We start from the raw sequence: 12,342 nt of genomic DNA on the forward strand, positions 1-12,342 counted from the left end.
TAGAGTAAGTCATTATCAAATTTTTATTTTCCCTGTTTATAGTTTGCTCCTTAAGTGATTATTTAGTTCTTGCTTTGGTTGGTGCTATACATGAGCGTTGCTTACAACAGAGGCAGCAAACTTCTCGGCAGGGGGCAGGTAGTGTATCAGAAAGCACCCCCACTGTACTTCACTCTGCTAGCTACCTAGGTAATAGATACTGTTCCAGTTCTGACTACTCCCACCCCTAAGAACCAGCTGCTCACTGTGATGCATACTGCATAAACAGTCCCCAGTTGACAAGCCACTGTGCCTGTGCACTTCCTGCTTGCTTGCCTCATATAAGCCCTAGACCACCAGGGATCAGCACCTGATATTCTGGAAATGATCCCGATCAGTGCCCGTTGATGTGAATAAATTTGCTTCCAAATCCTTGGCATTGTTCCACTATTTCTGCTTGCCATGGTAGTAGTATTTTATTTATTTACTTATTTTGTGTGTGTGTGTGTGTGTTCCAAATCCTTGGCATTGTTCCACTATTTCTGCTTGCCATGGTAGTAGTATTTTATTTATTTACTTATTTATTTATTTTTGGTACCAGGAATCAAACTAGGGACCTGCATTTGCCTGGAAGGCATTGTGCTGCTGAGCTATACCCTCAACCCTGTGGTCATGTTTTAGCCCACGTGGTCTCTGTCACAACTATCGCTATCATACATGTTTTTGCCCTCCTTGTAACATGAACACAGCCATAAGCAAAAGAGAAATGAAGGAGTGTGGCTTTGTGCTGATAAAACTGTTTATAGATACTGAAGTTTGGGGCTAGCCAAATGGCTCAGTGGATTAAAGTGCCTGCAAGCAGGCGCAGGGACCAGGGATTCAATCCCCGGGCCTGCCATGCCAGCCCTGCCCCTGGGGCACGCTGAGATGGCAATTGAGACTGGGTGTGGTGACATGCGCCTGTAATCCCAGCTCTTGGGAGGCTGTAACAGGTGGATCACTACGAGTCCGATCTGGTAGTGAGACCCCGAACACTCTGTAGACCCTTCCCTAAAAAAAAAAAAAAAAAAAAAAAGATACTGAGGTTTGAATTTCATACACTCCAAGTTTCATTATTATTATTATTATTATTTTGTACCAGGAATCAAACTCAGGACCTTATGCTTGCCAGGCAGGTGCTGCACCACTGAGTTAAATCCCTGGCCGCCGTTTATGAAAGCTATATCTACATTTAATTAGTTTGTTTTTTTCTTTTGATTATATTCAACAATTTAAAAACATTAAAACTGGGCTGGGGAGATAGCTCGGCAGCATAAGCACCTGCCTGGCAAGTGCAAGGTCCTGAATTCAATGCCCCGCACTGCATGCCATGCCAGCCCCGCAACCAGGTAATTGGAGCACAGGGGAGGCTGAGAAAGGAGGGTCACTATGAGTCTGTACTGCATACTGAAACCCTGTATCAAATAAATTAAAACCATTCATGGCTGTAAGGCTATATAGAAACAGGCTGTGGGTTGTCAGGCATGGCGGCATGTCCCTGAAGTCCCAGCACTTGGGAGTCTGAAGCAGGAGGATCACTGTGAGTTCAAGACTAGCCTGGGCTACATAGTGAGTTTGAAGCCAGCCTAAACAACACAGTGAGAGCCTGTCTCAAAAAACAAAAAGCAAAACAAAGGGATATGTGGTGGGGTCAGGCATGGTGGCCTAACCCTGTAATCATAGCACGCGGAGGCTGAGGCAGGAGGATTGCTGCAAGTTGGAGGCCATTTTGGGTTGCAACATGAGTTCAAGGCCAGTTTGAACTGCATAATGAGACCGTATATGAAGAAGAGAGAAAGAAAGAAGAAAGAAAGAAAGAAAGAGAGAGAGAGAGAGAAAGAGGGAGGGAGGGAGCGGTGGCCTTCAGGGTATTGCTTGACAACCCCTGGTTCAAAGACCTAAGCACTTGCACAACCTTTATTACAGTAACATTGGTAATCATCAGCCCCTAACCGCCCAGCGTCCTCTCCACAGAATCAGCCACTTTGAATCCTCTTTTACTTTCTGTCTTGGCAGTTCTTTTTTTTTTTAACTTTCATTTTATTTTACTGAGAAACAAATATGAATGAGACAGTTTCAAAGCTGATTAACAGGACAGTTTCGATAATCAATACACTGTACATTGTTATCTTCTTAGTGGTTGTCCATAGTACAGGAAGCAGACAGGATATCCTGTCCAAACACTATCAGTACACCTCTTTCTTATTGATTTAAGCGAAAGTAGCTGTATAGCTATCCTATTTTGTATATATGAATACAAAATGGTCCTTCCTTTGTATCCCCATTTTTTGTTTAGTCCTGTCAGACGTGGGTATTCTATTGGCATCTAACTACTATAGGTGTTTGAATTCAGCAAAACAATCCAACACTGTCTAGCAGTCTATAATAGTAGTAGGTTATCCTCAGAAGTTATTGACTTGAGCCTTTTACAGCTCATTGTATTAATACGGATTTACTTTATATATCTCGTTTTTATTCTTTTCTGCTGGATGGTTAAGACCAAGATATAGCAAGACCTATATACCAAGAAATGTAACTTTTGTATCTGATAAGGTCAGTCAAGCACCCTCAGGAGTTATCCTGTAGCCCTGTACTGCCCTTTGTATACTTTTGTCAGTGTCAGCCATGAGGATGAGTCATGGCCATTGCTTGACCAATTTTGCTCTCTGTGAAAGCCTGAGAAAATGTTTTTTCTCTCCATGTGACTCTCCCCAGGCACACTCTGCATCATCGATCACATTCCTCTGTGGCCCCATAATCTCCTTGATCAGAAAATTTGGAGCATGACTGAGTTACATGATGTTACAGTACAGGTTCTCCTATGTCCCGAGTCTTCACTGACCTTGAAAGGCTGGGGCCAAAATGTTGGCGGACCTTGCAGCCCTTCCTTTTCTCCAACTTTCATCTGCTAACTTAGGTTGTTAACCCTCCAGAGGAGAAGCTTATTATTAACCTGCAATATATGCAGTTCGGTTTACCCTGTCTGTCTAAATATCAAACATCTTAGGCATATCGTGTAACTGGTATTTTCCATCAAGTATTGATATGTTGAACTTTAAGTCCTTACAGAATATGAAGGAAAAATAATTTAAAAAACTAGAAATAAGCATTTACATATTTTTACAAAGAAATTTAGAAATCTAACCATGTACAGAATTGTAACAGGACAGACCTGTGACATTTTTTTTCTTTTTCTTGTGTCTTTTTTCATTTATTACTCTTTTTTAAAGAAAAAAATAAAAATAATCAAAAAATGAAAAAAACTTTACTTGAGAGACAAAATGGCAATAAATGGTATTTCATGACAAGAAGTACGTATTTAGAAGACCAGGATGGCAGGCACTCCAAGCGTGACCCCTCTATTACACATCGCCATCCTCAGTGCAGCCGCCTGACTCACAGGCACCAGCATATACAGTTAGTCAGGGTGAGAATCTCACCAGCCAACCGCTAGTCTCAAAACCCTGCTGATGTCCCCCGGATCCCTGCCCCACCCATCTCGTGCGTACAAATGCGTGGCTTTGCCTGTCATGTTTCCCAGCTTTTCTCCTCGCCCACTCCTCATTGGCAGTTCTGTAAGTAACTTGCAACACTGTTTCTTGGCTTTCATGTATTAGGCATGCTTGGTTGCCTCCTGGCAACCACCAATGATGGCATAGCTCTTTCACCTGCGTGCTCCCCACAACACGCCCCCCCCCCCCGTGTCTCCCCAGTATGGTGATGAAGAGCTCAGTCAGGGCATTTCTTAGAGGTTATTGAGGGCGCAGAAGCACTAATCATAAGTGAGCAATTACTGTAGTTTCCTTTCCTTTCTCACCCCAACATTTTCCTTGGAGTCAATCCTTGCCTTCCCGAGCCTCCTTTTGCTTGTTCTCTCATGCTCGTTGCTAGGTGTCTACATCTCCACCCACTGGTTCAAGGAGGTTCAGCATTTTGGTAGCTTTACTCCCTGGAGGCTCTTGGAGCTGTCCAGGCCCGCGGCCTACTGTCCTGGAGATGGTGTTTGCCTCTCTCCTGGCTTGAGGTCCCATGTTCATATTCCTGGTTGTGGTGGCCCAGTGTCTCTGAAAAAAGAGGTAAACCGAGTTATTTTATGTCTCAAAATCTCTTTAAACTCACATTTAAGGCTGGAGCTGGAGTTCACTGTTAGAATGCAAGTTTACTAGGTGGAAGGCCCTGGCTGTTATCCCAGCTCCATGAAAGAGAAACAAAACCATCTTAAACTCACAAGTGATGGCTTAGGTATAGAATTTTTGATTAGAAAATCATTTTCTCTCCGAATTTTGAAGGCATTACGTATTGGCTTTTAATTCTTTATGTTACTGCTGAAGGCTGCAGACACTGAGTTTGGGTTAATTGACTGTGACCTGTTTTCTTTCCCCAGTTTTTCTCTCAGCACGTTGAGAACGTTATTCACCTGTCCTCGGGATCTCACTAAGAAGTCACCTTGCAGTCTAACAGTCATGGTTTTCAAGGTAATCAGTATTCCCCTCTGCTGGCTGTTAATATCTTAGGCCTAGGTTTGTATCTGCTTGCTTTTCCTGCTTCGGATTTGTTAGGCTTCTTTTTTTTTTTTTTTCAGAACCGGGGATTGAACTCAGGCCCTTGTGCTTGTCAGGGAAGCACTTATTCTACTGAGCCATCGCCCCGGCCCCTGTTAGGCTTCTTGAGCTTGTCGACCCATGGGTTTCATTAGTATTTGGGTATTTTTGAGGAGTATCTCCAAACAGCGTTGCTGCTTCATTGTCACCTGTCTGTGGGGAGGCTAGTAGGGGGAGAGGAAGCCCATTTCGATGTTGGTACCACTCACATCTGTGCTTGCTCTCCTAGTGTTGCCAGCTGTTACTAGTACTTAGCTTTGCTTGGTCTTGAAATTTGTATAAACTGGACCAAATGTGGTGTGAAGGTTTGGTGTTAGGATTCCTTCTATCACCACTGTGCTTGCAAGATTCCTTCATGTTTCCCATGGCAGCGGCTCCTTCCCTTTGCAGTGTAGCTGTGTATTGCTGGATGCTGAGCAGTGTCCTCGTGCATTGTGTGCCTCATGGACAGGTAGGCTGTTTGTTGTAGCCGGTTACTTCCGGGAACATAGGTGACCTGTCTTCAGTGATATTGCTGACTAATGCAGTGGCTGGTCACACAGCCTGCACTTGTGCTTCACGCTCCTACCTAGTGCTTTTCTGCAGGGGCTGCGCCATTTTGTTCTCCCAGAACTAAGGGTTGAGAGCTCCTGTTGCTCCCTAGTGTTGTCAATACTTATTGCCATTACTCTGAGTTGTACCAACCTTCTGGGCAGGTAGTGTTACCACAGTGTGGTTTTGAAATTGATGGATTGAACTGGGTGTGGTGGTGCATGCTTGGATTCCCAGCACTTAGGAGGCTGAGACAGGAGGATCGTAAGTTTGAGGCCAGCCTGGACTACAAAGTGAGTTCAAGGCGAACCTGGAATACATAGTGAGAATCTGTCACAAAAAAAGAAAAACAAAAATGGATAAGCCAGGCATGGTGGTGCACGCCTGTCACCTCAGCACTGGCGAGGCTGAGGCAGGACAATTGTTGCCAGTTTGAGACCAGCCTGGGCTACAAAGTGAGTTCAAGTACAGCCTGAACTGCACAGCGAGACTGTCTCAAAAAGACAAAAACAAGAAAAAAGGTAACTTCGGTATTTACATAGAATGCAACACATAGAAGCAAGCTGATTATTACAAAATAATCACTTGTGACTTGCCACCAGAGAGCATTTTCAATATTTTATTTTTATTTTTTAAATATTTATTTATTTTTATTTATTACATTTATTTATTGTGCGTGTGTGTGGCCAGCTCAGCCCACCAGGGGGCGGGGCTGGCTGGCATGTGGTGCTGGGGATCGAACCGCGGTCCCTGTGCTTTGCCAAGCTTGTTTCAAGTAGGTGCTTTAGACCACTGAGCCATCTCTCCAGCCCAGAGAGCATTTTCAGATGGTAAGCACGCTTACACTTCCAAAGTAGAAATAGGAGAGACACTACCCCCGCCCCTTTCCGCCTACCCCTCCCTGCCCCTCACCCACTTCTCTGCCAGGTGTTGCCATCTTGACTTACAGGTGAGAAAACTGAGGCCCACAGTTTTCTTAATTTGTTCCAAGTCTTAGAGTAGTAGAGGCAGTATTTGAGTTGGATTCTATTTCATAAGGTGGAGTTATCCCTCACCATGAGAAAGACTTTTTTACAATGCATTTTTTCTTTTTATTGGCACACGTTCATGATACATGATACACGCATCTTGAGAAGTCCGTGCCTATACATGTTGCATCGTTTTTTTTGTTTTTGTTTTTTTGAACCAGGGATTGAACTCAGGCTCTTGCGCTTGCAAGGCAAGCACTTATTTTAGTGAGCCATCTCCCTGACCCCAACATGTTGCATCTTAGTCTTTTTTAATTCTTCTTGCCCTCACCCTCTCTCCTTTCCCTCCATCCTTAGATCCCTTTCCTTCTCCTATTCTGTAGGCTGTCTCTTCACTCTGTTATTTTCCTTGCTGTTCGGAAGCTTTTTAATTTGATATAATCCCATTTTGTTTTCTTTTGGATACAGGGTCTCTGTACACAGTACAGACTCATAGTGATCCTTCTGTCTCAGCCTCCCCAGCTCTGGGATTACAGGCATGCACCATCACGCCCAGTTGCCCACATGGCATGTGTTACTGGGGATTAGACTCAGGACCTTGTGTTTGTCAGGCAGGCGCTTAGACCACTGAGCCATCTCCCCAGCCCTATAATCCCATTTATTGATTGTTGTTGTTAATTACATTTTTGTTCCAAAAGTTCTTGCCTATGCCTTCAAGAATTTTGCCTATGTTACCTGCCAGCAGATTGTTTGTTTCAATATTTAAATCTTTGCTAGGTGTGGCATTACTTGCCTGAAATCCCAGCACTTGGGAAACGGAGGCAGGAGGATCTTTGCAAGTTGGAGGCCAGCCTGGAGTATGTACTGAGTTCAAGGCCAACCTGAACTGCATAGCAAGACCCTATCTCAAAAAAACTCTTTGACATATTTGATTGTTTTTATTTTATTTTAGCTCGTGGTGATAATTATGGGTCTAGATTTAGTTACTGTATATGAATAGCTAGTTTTCCAAGCCCCATCTGCTAACAAAGCTGTCTTTCCTCTAGGGCAGTGCTGATGAACCTTTTCAAGCTTTCAGTGATACAAACAGTCCACTGGGGCGTGTATGCCATAGGTTTGCCACCATTGTTCTAGGGTGTGTTTTTGGCCTCTTTGTTGAAGACTGGACTGCTGTGTCTGGGGCTATTTCTTTGTGCTCTATTCTGCTCCACTGATCTGTGTGTTTGCTTTGCACCAGTACTGTGCTGTTCTACCACTGTAACTTTGTAATATAATTTGAAACCTGGAATGGTGATGTCTCCTGTTTTGTGCTCTTGTTACTCAGGATTGCTCTTGCTATTTTTTTTTTCAGCACCGGGGATTGAACTCAGGACCTTGCACTTGCCAGGCAAGCACTTATTCTACTGAGCCATCTCCCCAGCCCTGCTTTTGCTATTTTGAGTCTCTTCTGGTTCCATATAAATTTTAGGATTGTTTCTTTTTTTTATGAATGCCATTGGTACTTTGGTTGGGGTGTACCAAATCTATATATGTATCAGTTTTGGAAGTATGGCCATTTTGACTACATTGGTTCTGCCTATACAAGAACAGGGGATGTCTTCCCATTTTCTGATGTCCTCTCCAATCTCCCTTTTCAGACTACTATACTTTTCATTATAGATGTCTTTCACTTTCTTGTTTAGATTGATTCCTAAGCATTTAATTTTTTGAAGATATTGCAAATGGTATTAGTTTTCTAATTTCTTTTTCAGTGGGGTCATTATTGGTATAGAGGGACACTATTGATTTTTGCATGTTGACTTTGTATCCTGCTACCTTGCTGAATTTGTTTATTAGTGCTAGGAGTCTTTTGGTGGAATTTCTTGGGTCTCCTGTGTAAGAGATAATGTCATATGTTGAAAACGATAGTGTCATTTTGTCCTCTCCTACATGTATCCCTTTTATTTCTTTTTATTGTTTGAATGCTCTGGATAAAGTATCAAGTATTCCGCAGAACAGGAGTAATGAGAGTGGCACCCTTGTTTTCTTCCTGATTTTAGAGGAAAGCTTTCCATTTTGGCCTAGTGACTGTGATGTTGGCGTTGGGCTTGTCATAAATGACTTTTGTCAGCTTAGAATAAGATCCCTCTATGTTGCTTCCATGGCTCCCAACACTTCTATACTTATTTTGTCAGCTTTTTATTTTATCATGAATGGAGGTTAGGTTTATAAAAGGCTTTTCTGTGTCTATTGAGATGGCCATGTCGTTTTCGTCCGCGTTTCTCTTTATATGATGTGTAGCATTTATTGATTTGTGTATGTTGAGCCTTCCTTCATCCCTGGGCTGAAGCCTGTTTGGTGATAATGTGGGACCTCTTTTGATCACTTTTTGCATTCTGCTTTGCCAGTATGTGGAGAATTTTGGCATCTGTGATCATAGTGCTCTTTTCTTGTTAATTCTTCGTGCAGTTTTGGTATCAGGGTAATACTAGCTTACAGGAAGTAAATTAGCTGTACTCCTTCCCTTGCTATTTCGTTAAAGACTTGAAGGATATTCATATTAGATTTTCTCTGAAGTTCCTGTAGAATTCAACGCTGAATCCATTGGGCCCTGAGCTAACCTCTGTTGGCGGAGGTTTTATTTACTGTTTGTTTTCTTTTTTCATATTATTGGTAGAGTTTTATTACTACCTCAATTTCATTACCTGTTTTTTTTTTTTTTTTTTTTTTTTTTAGGAAGGGTCTACAGGGTGTTCAGGGTCTCACTATTAGATCAGACTCGAAGTGATTCTCCTGTTTACAGCCTCCCAAGTGCTGGGATTACAGGCATGCACCACCATGCCCAGTCTCAGTCGCCATCTCAGTGTGCCCTGGGGGTCAGGGCCAGCACGGCAGGCCTGGGAATCAAACTCCTGGCCCCTGTGCCTGCTTGCAGGCACTTTAATCCCCTGAGCTATTTGGCTGGCCCTCTATTTTTCTTTTTCTGTTTTTTATAGAAAACCTAGATTTATTTGTTAAACTATTACAAAGACAAAACAGTTATCATCAAGAGTATTTTATCATCCCAGTTCACTTACAGAAAACTAAACTAAGAAGGTAGTAGCAATTAAAGGATATAAGCTAAGAGGCTGTAACAAAGCAGACTGGAAAGAACAAAATAGAAGGAGCAGAAGCACTTATACCAGGGTGGGATCTGCAACTGGGATGCTCCCCAAGAGACCACCTAGAGAGGTCTGAAATAATCTCCCCCAGATTAGTGAGCTGCTTGTCCCTGTGGAGAATGAGAAGAGACTACCGCTTCTGAGACTTCTGCCTTTTCTTTTATGGATAAGGGTATTCTAGAGCCCGAAGACCTGCATCCTCTCTTCCCCCACAACATCTCTGTAACTTCAGCCAATTTTCCTGCAAAGTTCCTGCTAGTGTGTGGACGATGTATACAGCAAAGGCAGGAATTACATGCCTGGGTTCAGCGTGTACCTAGACACAAAGTTAGAGAGTAAATGATAAACTACAAATACCTCCGTGACTAAGCTAATTTGCCTTGGTTACTAAAGGTCATTGTTTCTTCTGCTGGTGACAACTTGCTGTCTCAGTATAGTTTATCTTGAGGAAGAACTGACTTAAGTGAGTTTTGGAGAAGGAAAAAGATTTTCATCAACCTCTCTTCAAAGGAAGAGGCACCAAGTTCTCTCCTACAGTAATGAGCAGAATCTTAAAGCAATACAAATCACTTTCAGTGATCACCATCTGCATCCTCCAACTGTCCTGCAGCTGCTGGTGCGGTATCTACTTCCACACCACTGTCATAGTCTCTCACGGAATCTTCTGTGCGTACCCCAGCCATGTTATACTGGCTACTCACAGACTGGGAGAGCATGCTTCCAGTCTCTCCAGCGTAGCTGGCCCTTCTGCTGTTAAATGGGATAGTCCTTCTTCATAGGTAGAAAATGTGGGGTTATCCCCTTGTCCTTGTTCGTGTGCTTCCACGTCATGCTCCTTGCCATCGTAATCATCTGAGTCTGCCCCCTCGGGATCTGGTGCAAGGCCTGGCGCTCACACGTGGCCGTGAACATCGCCTCCAATGCTGATGGATGGATCACTAGGCACAAATCTAAATTCAGAAGTAGGTTCAATATCATCATCGCTGTCTTCTTCTTCATCAGCCTGACATTCTTTTATTTCTTCTCCAAATTCAGCACACACCGTAACATACAAATGCTCCCATGGATAGGCATTTAGGTCCCTGGATACAGCATATAAACTAATGGTGGGGTATTCCAGTGAGAATCCTAATCCGGAACCATCTAACCAAGACAAGTGGCTCTCGGAGGTGTAGAGGTGGCTCGGAGGTGGCTCCTGAGACCTTTCCCATTCAGCACGGCTTCGGTATCTGGCTGTTGGTGCCAGAGCCCCTCGACCAACCCCAGCGGCGGAAAACTTCTGAGGAAGCTCATTGCAGCTGCGAGCACGGAAACCCAGGCTAGGAAGGACTATTTTTCTATTCAGAATTTTTATATCTTCTTACTTGAATATTGGTAACTCATATGTGTTTAGAATTTCTCTATTTCTTCTAGCTTCTCCGTTTTATAGGAATAAACATTTTATAGTACTTTCTTGTGGTCTTCTGCATTTCAGCAGTGCTGATTGCGATTTTGCATTTAAATTTGTAATTGCACTGTTACTGGTTTTGGCTGAGGGTTTATCGATCGTGTTTATTCTTTCAAAGAACCAACTCCTTGTTTTTGTCTTTTTCTTAAAAAAAAATAAGGCCTCACGATGTAACCCACATTGCCTTGAACTCGCAGCAATCTTCTTGCCTCAGCCTCTTCAGTGTTGGGAGTACAATTGTGAGTCATCATGCTCAATAACCTCTTCAGTCATCTTTATAATTTCTTCCCTGGTATTAATTTAAGATTTGGGATACAGCCCAAGCCCAGGTCTGACAAATGTGTGGGAGAGCTTCCGGCTCCCCTGCGCCCGCGGGACCTCTCCGGACCAAACCCAGGCACACTGCATGAGTGAGACCCTCTGTCACACTCTAAGGACCCCCCAGACCAAGCCCAGGCCTGGCTAGTGTGTGGGAGAGCTTCTGCGATCCTCTGTGCCACCTGGGCCAGGGGCACAACAGAGGGGCACAACAGGTTGCCTTCCAAGGGCTGCAGCAGTAAGGAGCTGAGCACAACAGCTAGACCCAAGCCAGTCTCAACTGGATGAAATCAAACTCAATAGATCTGCACCCAAATTTCAGTAGGTGCTAAGGCTATAACTGCACCAAAACTACACCAAAGGTCAGAGTCAGTGCTATACAAAATGACAAAGAAAGGGAGCAAAATGCAATCTCAGGCCCAAGCCCACCCAGAACAAGTGCAGAAGACACAAGCACAGAAGAAATTGGGAATCACACAGCTGAAATATCCGAATCAATAGCATCTGAAGTAAAGAAACAACTACAGAAAGGTAGAGAGAAACTCAGATGAGAAATAACCTCTGAAATGAAAGAAGAAAGATCTGAATTAATAGGGTCTGAAGTAAAGAATCAAATGCAGAAACATATAGAGGAAATCAGATCAGAAATACTCTCTGTAGTAAAAGAATTAATAACTGCTTCTCAAGAAGACACTGATAAAAAACCAGAGGAGATTAGAAAAACGATGCATTCCTTCAACAAACAATACAGGGAAGAAATAGATTGCATGAAGCAGAGTCAAAGAGATATAGATGAACTTAAAATCTCAATCACAAGCTTGCAAAACTGTTTGAGTGAAAGAAAAGATAGAGTTTCAGGTCTTCAAGACGCCAGCACAGCTAGTGAAAAGGTAAGAAAAGATCTCTTAAAAACAACTAGGATGCAGGAAAAAATAATTCATCACCTGAAAGATGATGCAGAGATGAACAATGTGAGACTAATAGGCATCAATGAGAAAGAAGAAGTCAAAACAAATGAAATTTAAAAATATGGGCAGAAGTAATAGCAGAAAACTTCCCAAATATGAGGAAACAATCTGACATTCAGGTAACCGAAGCATACAGAATGCCAAATAACCTCAACCCAATGAAAAACACATCGAGACATATAATAGTCAAGATCCCAGAAATTCAGCACAAGAATAATATACTGAAAGCCACTAGAGAAAAGAAGTAGATCACATTCAGAGGAAAACCCATGAGAATTACGGCCGACTTCTCTTCACAAACCATGCAGGCAAGAAGAGCATGGGGCAGAGTACTCCAGGTCCTCTATGAAA

General features: G+C 43.0%; 1 pseudogene; it reads right to left on the reverse strand.

The window, feature by feature from the left end:
• Positions 1 to 9,830: 9,830 nt before the first annotated feature.
• On the reverse strand, positions 9,831 to 10,551 carry LOC101585693 (annotated as a pseudogene).
• Positions 10,552 to 12,342: the final 1,791 nt, after the last annotated feature.

The sequence above is a fragment of the Octodon degus genome, unplaced genomic scaffold (assembly GCF_000260255.1).
Source record: "Octodon degus isolate 3935 unplaced genomic scaffold, OctDeg1.0 scaffold00218, whole genome shotgun sequence".
Taxonomy (NCBI): domain Eukaryota; kingdom Metazoa; phylum Chordata; class Mammalia; order Rodentia; family Octodontidae; genus Octodon; species Octodon degus.